We start from the raw sequence: 11,396 nt of genomic DNA on the forward strand, positions 1-11,396 counted from the left end.
TAATATTTGACCAAGTGTCTGGACACTCTGGCTCAGTCAAGTTGGCACATAAATTTTATAATCACAGGTCCACCTCTTGTTAACACACATCTTCTTAAACTATACCTAATCACCAAATAAAGCCAATGACAAGGTCATGCTACTTAAATATTGTAATATAAAGTCAATATAGCTTATGTTACATGATAGGGAATAGGAAAGGGGAAAAACGATTTTATTTTTATACACACAAACATATTCATAACAAAATGAGGAAATATAAAAATTATAGCTCTGCAATTACAGAAACCACATTTCTATAACTGGTCATGTTGTTGTGCTGGGAATTTATAACTACTTTCTCCTGCTACTCACATTGTATTCTTTCTGCCTTCAGCAAGCACCTCAGCGAGTCATGGCTCTTTACCTGGGGGGGTGACCCAGACTCATTCCTGAAGGGTCTGGGCTGGTAGTAGTCCTGCCTGGATTGCCACTGTTGCTGGTACTGTAACAGAGTCTTCAAAAGGCCTTTCCACCATTAGATCAAACCAGTAGCTTCAGGATAGCAGGCAACATGGTAAAACCAGTGAATCCCACGAGCATGGGCCCATTGACACACTTCATTTGCTGATAAGCAGCTTCCATGATCAAAAGCAATGTTATGTGGAATACCATGATGGTGGATTAGGCATTCTGTAAATCCACAGAATGGTAGTTTGGGCAGAAGACTTGCATGCAGAGAAGGCAAATGTATATCCAGAGTAATATTTATTCTATTAAGAATAAAACTGCCCCTTCCATGATGGAAGTGGTCAAATGTAATCAACTGTTCATGCGGGAATGGCACCATGCAGGGGGCCCAGTGTTGGTCTCTGCTGTTGCCAGACTGGGCACTCTGTGATTGCCTTAGCCAGGTTGGCCTTGGTAAGTGAAAAGCCATGTAGCTGAGTCCATGCATAACCTCTGTCCTGGCTACAATGGCTACTTTGTTTATGGGCCCATTGTGCAAAGACATGGGTGGCTGGGAAAAAAGACTGACTGGTATTCACATAACAAATCATCCTATCCACTTGATTATTAAAATCCTCCTCTACTGAGGTCACTCTTTGTGAACTTTTCCTTGGAACACAAATACCTTCATATTTTTTGCCCATTCGGAGAGTTCTATCCCATAGATCTTCCCCAAGTTTCCATGTTACAAATTTTCCAATCACGTTCCATCCAAGTCACTGACGATTCAGCCAAACCCTTGGCCACAGCCTAGGAGCTGATGTAAAGTCACATGTCTGATCACGTCTCCTTTCAAACAAAGTGAACGACCAGGTGCACTGTGCGACATTCTGCCCACAGGGACCATTCCCCTTTACAGTGCCCTTCAGGATGTCCCCCAAAGGGGCTACAGTATTGCAGCTGTTCACTTGTGGGTGGTGCCTGCATATTGCACAGAATTATCTGTAAACCAGACTTGAGTCTTCTCTTCTTCCATCAGCTGACCATAGGGAACTCCCTCTAAGGCTATGGGTGGAGGCTAGGAGAGACAAATTTGTGGAGCCGTGAGAATCTGGACCATTTCTTCATGTAACTCACTTGTACCTTCAGGGTCTATTCAGCCTGATCTCTTTTACACCACCTTAATTTGGAAGGAAAGTTATGACCAATCTAGACAGCATATTAAAAAGCAGAGACATTAATTTGTCAACAAAGGTCCGTCTAGTCAAGGCTATGGTTTTTCCAGTGGTCTTGTATGGATGCGAGAGTCGAACGTTAAAGAAAGCTGAGTGCAGAAGAACTGATGCTTTTGAACTGTGGTGTTGGAGAAGACTCTTGAGAGTCCCTTGGACTGCAAGGAGATCCAGCCGGTCCATCCTAAAGGAGATCAGCCCTGGGTGTTCACTGGAAGGACTGATGCTGAAGCTGAAACTCCAATACTTTAGACACCTGATATGAAGAGCTGACTCATTGGAAAAGACCCTGATGCTGGGAAAGATTGAGGGCAGGAGGAGAAGGGGATGACAGAGGATGAGATGGTTGGATGGCATCACTGACTCAATGGACATGAGTTTGGGTGAACTCCAGGAGTTAGTGATGGACAGGGAGGCCTGATGTGCTGCGGTTCATGGAGTTGCAAAGAGTCGGACACGACTGAGCAACTGAACCAAACTGAATTTGATGATGGAGTGCAGCTTTGCATACCCAGCTTTATGGCTTGGTGGGTCAGTTCATGATGGGCAGCTCAGGTCACATAGCGATTTGGAGGCCCATGGTTAAGCATTCAGTCTCTACTAAGACCCAGTAGCAGCCAAGAGCTGTTTCTCAAAAGAGCTTCTCTGGTGGCTCAGTGGTAAAGAATCCACCTGCCAATGCGGGAGACAGGGGTTTGATCCCTGGTCTGGGAAGATCCTACATGCTGAGGAGCAACTAAGCAACTAGAGCCTGTGATCCACCACAAGAGAAGCCGCCATAATGAGAAGCCTGTACAATGCAACAAAGAGTAACCCCCTCTCGCCACAGGGGGAGAAAAGCCCACGGAGCAAGAAGACCCAGCACAGCCATAAACAAACAATTTTTTTTTTTTTTAATAAAAAAGAGGAGTAGTCGTCTGTGGAGGATGACAGGACTTGGCTCCAGTATTCTAAGGGCCTGTGTGGCAATTCACCTCTTGGGGCTGCCAGATACTCCAAACAGCGTCCTGTCTGCCACTCTCGCCCCAGCACCGTGGCATCTACTGGATTGTGTGGCCCACACGGCAGAGGAGCAGAGCTTGTGCAGTGGCTTGACCTGTTGCAAAGCCTTCTCTTGTCCTGGTCCCACTCAAAGCTTACAGCTTTTCAAGTCACTTGGTGATCAGGCCAATATAACACACCCAAATGAGGACTATGCTGCTTCCAAAACCTGAAGAGGCCCGTTAAGGTGTTGTACTCCTCTGTTGGCTGTGGGATGGGCCAGATGACACAAGTTATCCTTCACTTCAGAAGGGATATCTCCATGTGCCCCACACCACTGTACCTTTGAAATTTCACTGACAGGCCCTGGACTTTAGCTAGGTTTATTTCCCATTCTCTGAGACACAAATGTTTCACCAATAAAAACCAATGTCTGGGGACTTCCCTGGTGGTTCAGTGGTTGAGAATCTGCCTTCCAATTCAGGGCACATGTTCAGTCCCTGGCTGAGGAATTGAAATTCCAATCACCTCTGGGCAGCTAAGCCTGCACCCTGAAACTAGAGAAGCCTGGTTGTAACAGCCTCTGTACTGCAACACAGATCTAGTGCAGCCAAAAAAAAGAAAAAAGAAATAAACAATACAACGTCTGGGGAATTCACTGGTGTTCCAATGCTTAGGATTCTGCACCTTCATTGCTGAGGGGCACAGGTTCGATCCCCTGGTTGGGGAACTAAGATCTCATAAGTTGCGTGATGCGCAAACGAAACAAAACCAATACCTGCAATAGTTGCTACTCCTTGCTCACCAAGTCCAATGTGCATAATGTCATCAGCGTAATGGATAAGTGTGATATCTTCTGGTTTTGAAAGGTGTCAAGCAGAACATCATGCCCTGATGACCACGGTCAGGGGGGCGCTCCACATACATGGAGGGAGAGCTAAGATCGTCACAGTGCTGACCACCAGGAACAGAAGTCTAAGCACTTCTGCCCGCTGCATGTTGGTATCAGAGTTGCCAAGGAAGACAATGTAGTCAAGCACTGGGTGGAAGAGTGCGTCACTCACATAGAGAAGAGACAGAGCAAGGTCACTTCCGTAGTGGGGACTTCCCTGGTGGTCCAGTGGTTAAGGATCTGCCTGCCAATGCAGAGGACACGGGTTCGATCTCTGGTCCAGAAGACTCCACATGTCACGAGCAGCTAAGCCCCTCTGCCACAACTACGGAGCCATCCTCTAGAGCCCACGTGCCACAGCTGCTGAAGCCTGCGTGCTCTAAGACCTGTGCTCCACAACGAGAGGTGACCCCATAATGAGAAGCCTGAACACCATAACAAAGAGAAGCCCCTGCTCACCACAGCTAGAGGAAGTCCATGCACAGCAGTGAAGACTCAGCACAGCCAAAAATAAACAAAAATAAATAAAATTTAAAAATAATGACTGTTGGTCCCCAGTGGCCAGTGGGTCCCCTCCTGGAAGCCGATGCTGGGCAATTAGCCTACGTGCACCCACTCTGGTGTCAAGTGAAAAGACTCCTCCCCCTTCCCATAAAATCTGAAATAGCTGGGGGCAAGCCTGAGGACTAGTGGTGCATTTGCTTAAGCAGAACACAGGAGTACATCAGGCAGGATAGAGAGAGAGATTCCCACACAAGGTGATAAGCTCATTCAGGCTGTGTGGGCTCTTTACTTCCTGCCAGGCTGGATGAATCACAAGCTGGAATCAAGATTGTTGGGAGAAATATCAATAACCTCAGATATGCAGATGATGCCACGCATGGCAGAAAGTGAACAGGAACTAAAGAGCCTCTTGATGAAGGTGAAAAAGGAGAGTGGAAAAGCTGGCTTAAAACTCAACATTCAAAAAACTATGATCATGGCATCTGATCACATCAGTTCATAGCAAATAGAAGGGGGAAAAGTGAAAACAGTGACAGACTTTATTTTCTTGGGCTCCAAAATCACTGAGGATGGTGACTGCAGCCATGAAATTAAAAGATGATTGCTCTTTAGAAGAAAAGCTATGACAGACCTGGACACTATATTAAAAAGCAGAGACATCACTTTGCTGACAAAAGTCCATCTAGTCAAAGCTATGGTTTTTCCAGTAGTCATGTATGGATGTGAGAGTTGGACTCTCACATCCATAAAGAAGGCTGAGAGCTGAAGAATTGATGCTTTCGAACTGTGGTCCTAGAGAAGATTATTGAGAATCCCTTGGCCAGCAAGGAGATCAAACCAGTCAGTCCTAAAGGAAATCAACCCTGAATATTCATTGGAAGGACTGATGCTGAAGCCGAAGCTCCAATACTTTAGCCACTTCATGCAAAGAGCCAACTCATTGGAAAAGGATGAGGATGAGATGGTTAGATAACATTATCAACTCAATGGACATGAGTTTGAGAAACTCTGGGAGATAGTGAAGGACAGGGAAGACAGGTGTGCTGCAGTCCGTGGGGTCTCAAAGAGTTGGATATGACTGAGCAACTGAACAACAACAAAGAAGAAGAAAGTGTTCCAGGCCCAGCGTCCATTCTTATGCTGCGGATTGGGAGTTGAAAGGTTGTAAGCTTTTTCAACAAAAGGTGATCGAGATTCCTGTGAACTAAGTGATGACACAGGGCTGCAGAGGTGATATACCCCTGAGGTAGAACTGTGAAGATGTATCACTGGCCTTGCCAGCTGAAAGCCAGCTGCTTCTGGTGGTCCATATTGGCAAACATGGAGAAAAAGGCACTTTCCAGATCAAGAGTTGCCTGTCAGGTACTAAGGGCTTCCCAGGTGGCTCAGTGGTAATCTGTCTACCAATACAGGAGATGTGGATTCGATCCCTGGGTCGGGAAGATCCCCTGGAGGAGGAAATGGCAACCTACTCCAGTATTCTTGCCTAGATAATCCCATGGACATAGGAGCCTGGTGGGTTACAGTCCACGGGATCACAAAGAGTTGGACATGGCTGAAGCTACCAACCACGCACATCAGGTACCAAAGGATGTGTTAATCTGGGTCATGTGATGAAATCACATCTGGCAATTAGTCACCACCTGGTTAAGCTTGCAATAATCCACTCTCATTCTCCAAGATCCATCCATCTTCTGCACAAGTCAGATAGGTGAGCTGAATGGTGATGTGGTGGAAATGACCACTCCTGCATCTTTCAAGAACTTTAGGGTGGCAGTAATCTATGTGTAATCCCTTCAGGAATGTGGTATTGCTTTGGTTCACTATTTTCCTAGGCAGAATCAGTTCAAGTGGCTTCCACTTGGCCTTTCTCATTGTAAAAGCCCTCAATCCACAAGTCAGGGTACCAGTGTTGGTATTCTGGCAGCTGCTGAGTATATTCCAATTGTGCACTGCAGAACTGGGAAAATACCCGTAGAATGGGTTCAGGGACTCATTAACCCACTGACATAGACTTCATAGCCTGGCATGCTATGGTTGCATAGGGTTGCAAAGAGTTGGACATGACTGAAGTGACTGATCAAGAGCATGTACTGCAGTATGCCAGTCTTCCCTGTCCTTCACTATCTCCCAGAGTTTGCTCAAATTCATGTCCATTGAGTTGGTGATGCTATCTAACCACCTCATCCTCTGCTGCCTCCTTCTCCTTCTGCTCTCAATCTTTCTCAGCTTCAGGGTTGCCCAGCTTCAGGGTCTTTTCCAATGAGTTGGCTCTTCAAATCAGGTGGCCAAAGTATTGGAGCATCAGCTTCATCAATGATCCTTCCAATGAATATTCAGGGTTAATTTCCTTTAGGATTGACTGGTTTGATCTCCTTGCTATCCAAGGGACTCTCAAGAGTCTTCTCCAGCACCACAATTCAAAAGCATCAGTTCTCTAGCACTCAGCCTTCTTTATAGTCCAACTCTCACATCCCTACATGACTACTGGAAAAACTATAGCTTTGACTAGATGGACCTTTGTCAGCAAAGTAATGAATTATCCCCCAGTTAAAAATAAAATAAAACTTTAAGTAAAAAAATGAATTGGGAAGAACGGTTTTTCTTTCTATTATTTGGAAGGATTTGTGTCCAGTTGGCTTTATTACTTCCTTAAATGTTTGGCAGAATTTACTAGTGCCATATCTGAGCCTAGTATTTGATCCGTGGGAGTTTTTAAAACAAGAGCTTTATTGAGATATAACTCATACCATACATTCATCCACTTAAAATGTACAATTCAGAGGTGTTTAGTACATTCACAGAGTTGTGCAATCATTGCCACAATCAATCTTAGAACACTTTCACCACTCCAGAGAGAAACTCCAAACCATTAGCAGTCACTCCCCTTTTGTGGCAATGTTTTTCATTATAGATTCAATTAAGAGTTTAATGCTTCCTTCATGGTTAAACCCAAGGCCCAAACTTCAGGACTAGCTTTTCCCAGAGACTCCTGCTCCAGGAGTCAGCAATGATGAGGCACTGACCATCTGTGGCACTGGGCTGGGATGCAGAGAGGACATGAGTGAACAGGGCAATAAACCCAGGATCTATAGAAACCTGAGCTTTAGCACTAGGTTACAGCTCAGCCTTTGAACAAGCTTCAGTTCTCCCCCATCCGCTTTGGTTGCATCATGAGGCATGTAGGATCTTAGTTCCTCAATCAGGGATCAAACTCACACTCCCTGCATTGGAATCATGGAGTCTTAACCACTGGATTGCCAGGGAAGTCTGGACAACTAGGAAAGTCCCAAGCTTAAATTCTGAACCTGCATCTTTGCCTATCAAGTAGAGAGAGTAATCTTTCTATTTTTCATGATTGGGGTGAGAAAAATAAGAGAAACCCACTCCAGTGTTCTTGGGCGTCCCTTGTGGCTCAGCTGGTAAAGAATCTGCCTGCAATATAGGAGACTTGGGTTTGATCCCTGGGTTGGAAAGGTGCCCTGGAGAAGGGAAAGGCTACCTACTCCAGTATTCTGGCCTGGAGAATTCCATAAACTGTATAGTCCATGGGGTTGCAAACAGTTGGACACAACTGAGCGATTTAAAAGAAAAGAAATTAGAGAAATGTGTGTGAAATCACTTTGAAAATTGTGAGGTAGTCCAGTATTATTGAGGGCTTCTCTGGTGGTTCAGATGTAAAGAATCTGCCTGCAATGCAGGAGACCGGGTTCAATTATCTGGGTAGGGAAGATCCCCTGTAGAAAGGAATGGCTACCCACTCCCGAATTCTTGCCTGGAGAATTCTATGGACAGAGGAGCCTGGTGGGCTATAGTCCATCAGGTCACATAGAGTCAGACATGACTGAGCGACTAACATTTTCACTTTTCGCTTACTTCAGGTATTATTGATGGGCTGGCAATTTAGCTAAGGAGACATAAATAATATAGAAATATAAGCATGGGCAACAATACATTTTTGAGCACTTCACTGTGTGCTAAGCACTGTGTTAAGTGCTGTGTGTGCATTACCTCATTGGATTCTTACAATAACCCTGTGAAGTAAGTGCTGTTATTATTTTTATTTTACAGATGAGAAAAGCGATGCTTGGATGGATAAAACAACTCACTCAAGGTTATATAGTTAAAAGGACAGCAAGTGGGGAGGGGCTGGTCTGTCTGAGCTGACCAGTAAGCCCATGAAAGGACGGCCTTAATGGTCTGTCCAGAAAGCTTCTCCTCTTCACAGGGTGCAGGTTACTCCGGTAACCCTCATAAAGCAATCTGTCCCCCACCCTGACGTCTCTGACCCTCTCCCCATAATTTCTGTGAATGTCTCCTCTTTGCCCTTCCTATGCACCCCACCCTGAAATTCAGATTCTTCTCATAGCTTCACAAATCAGTTCTGGGATGGATGCAGAGGCTCTTGTTTCCATGGTGATGTGCGGAGGCTGGTACCACACACGCCAAGGGTAGGCGATGCAGAGAATTGGCTCAGGATCCAAAGGAGTCGGCAGTAGCCAGGCTCTGGGAAGAGATCGATGAGAAAGCCGAGTCTGAGTGGCTGGACCTCCCTTGGAGCTCCAGAAGGACTTCCACCCCCACCACACCCCTGCCCTCCTCAAACTCCTAATTTGGGAGTAGACCGTAGGAGCCCAGGGGAACGGAAGCGGTGGGGGCTGCAAAGCAGAAGCTACCGCCTCTGACTTGTTTGAAAACAAAGCGTAATCTTGACGGGAGAGGCTACCCAGTTGGGGGGCCGCCTCCTCCCCTAGCCCCTCTGTCTCACTCTCCTCTGCCTGCTCTGACCTCATTCTTTGAACCGCGGCCGGGTCGCTGAAGGGGAGCCGGGCGGCCAGCAGGGGGCAGAGTCTCCCTCCGTCAACGCTTCTGCCGGCCTCCTTCCTCTCTGCTCCCGCCACCCCTGTTCTCACCAGGATTATTTTCAGCTGACAGGCTGCAAAGGCGCAGTAGGTGGATTTCAGGACAGAAGAAGGGTTCTGGCAGGGGCTGTGAGTGGCTGAAGATTCAGTCTTTAGACTGTGCGCTCGGCTGGGGAGAGGGAGTGCTTAGGGCCCCGAGTCAGGGGCCGAAGCAAAGACACTTTAACTTCTACTGGCAAAGATTTCCTCTGAGGTTTATCTTGATCTGTTGAAACACCCTAACCCTGAGGAGGAGGCTTAGTCATCCACTCAATAACTGTTTATCGAGTATCAACGATTATATTCACGGATGGATGCATCCAATCAAATAGAGTGTTTACGGAATGTCCTTAACCTTTCCGGGGGCAGAGGAGGGGACGTCACATATCCTTTGAGATTATGATAAAAAATACAGACTCTCTGCCAGAAAGAATGCACTGCAAATCTAGAAATGCTGTTGTGTGGTTTGGGGAGTCTCATGAACTCCTGGGAGTTCACCCATGGGCCTCAGGACTTAAGCTCCTGGTTTACTGTGAGCCCTGTGCTGGGCTTTGAGGGTACAATACAAATGAGGTGTGCATATACCCACCCTGTCTGAGCTTCAGAGGCTAGTGGGAGACACAGATGATTACAGACACTTTTACACGTTGAGGTATGGGGAAGTCATTATGGTTTATGCGTGAGTTAACTTGAATTTGATGCTAATTAGAACAGTGTGTTTGTAGCCTATCAAACGTACATTGTACATCTGCTTTAATTATTAAGGAAAAGGGCACATTGACCAGAAGTAAAAGAATGTCCATGTTAAAAATAAAGATTAAATACTTCCCTTCCTGGGAAGCCAATGCTGAGTACTCCTTCAGTGATAAGACTCCCTTCCCAGGTGCCAAGGCCATACTGACTCACTGTGTGCAGTGCCGGGCTGGTTTCTCTTTTGAAACCTTGAAGGAAGATATCCCTGACTCTTTCGATGTTCTTTGTTCTGTGCGGAAAGCCGTGCTTTTCTGAACAGCTCCTCAGTTACCTGAGAGGCTGTCTTCCTGGCTGTAATCCTCAGTTTGGCTCAAAGAAAACTTTTTTCTATTGCTATTAAAGATTGTTTATTGATTACTTTCCACTGACACAGGACAGTAAAGAAATGCTTAAAATACAGTGGGTAAATTCAGGAGACCCACCAGGACCCAGACCAGGGCCCTTACAGAAAGCTGAGACCTGAAGACGGAGCAGGAGCTGGTCAGGCAAAGGCTTGAGGGAGAACACATTGGGCAGGGAGAAAAGCACAGGGAAAACCTTGAGAAGAGGGAACGGCAAACCTGAGACGCCAACAGGAGGCCTGTGCAGCGGGCTCAGCAGTGCCAGGCGGAGAACGCATGAGAAATGGGGCTAGAGGGTGAGTGCCATATGCAGCCCCTGGGATGTGACAGGGAACAGGGAGACAGCTGCCGCCCTCAAGGACACTGGCAAGAAAGCTGGTGGTTCTGCTGTAGAAGGGTAAGTTCAGCACCAGGAGTGAGCAGAGCACGCTGTGGGAGTATGCAAGAGGAGCTGTATACCCAGTCGTGGGGATCGGCCCAGGGCCCAGGACGTGAGGCTCAGTGATACACATGGTATATATCCAGAATACCCTCAGCCTCTGAAAACAGCCAGAGGATGAATGGGGAGGGAGCAGTGACAAGTGCACCTCAGTTTGACTGCATCCTATCGTTAGGAACACCTTTTATGCTGGGGGGGAAGAGGGCTCAGCTGGAGTGAGCTCAGCTCTGCCTTTTTAACTCCAGAGTTGAGGCCAGAAGCAGCCTTGGCTAGAAAAGTGGATGAGGAGAGACAGCAATAGACCTGCCGCCCCCAGCCCCTGCTGTAGGGTTAGGGGTGGAACAGGAAGAGCACCAGATGAGACAGGCAAGCAGGTATTGCAGTGATTTATTGTCAGTGATTTATTTTAACAAACACTCATCTAGCACTTACTGCATGCCAGGCATTGTCCTAAACACTAATCAATTTTCATTCCATAACACCTCTAGGAAATAGGCATGATCTTCAGTGTCATTTTACACCTGGGGAAAATGAGGCACAGAGCAGTTAAGTGCCTTGGCAAAATCAAATAGCAAGGGACAAAGCCACCATCGGGACCCAGGCAGTCTGGGCTCTTCACCACTGAGTGAGGCTACCTCTGGAAAGGAAGGCAGTTGCAAGAGCTAAGAACTGAGCCTGGGCCTCCCACACAAGAGCTGAGAATTCTACCAGTCCACCTCCTAAGACACTGATACTTGCTCTGCAGGAGGTCCCGGGGCAGTGGGAGGAGCACAGGGATTGGTGAGGCCTTGGCCATCTGCTGGGCTAAGGCTGGGGATCCAGGACTGGAGAGGGGCAACAAGCTAAGTAAGACGGTCAGGGGCAGAGTAAAGTGGACTCTCCTACTGTGGTCCCTGAGCCCCAGCCCCTTCCTCCCTTAGCACT

The sequence above is a fragment of the Ovis canadensis genome, chromosome 3 (genome assembly GCF_042477335.2).
Source record: "Ovis canadensis isolate MfBH-ARS-UI-01 breed Bighorn chromosome 3, ARS-UI_OviCan_v2, whole genome shotgun sequence".
NCBI lineage: Eukaryota > Metazoa > Chordata > Mammalia > Artiodactyla > Bovidae > Ovis > Ovis canadensis.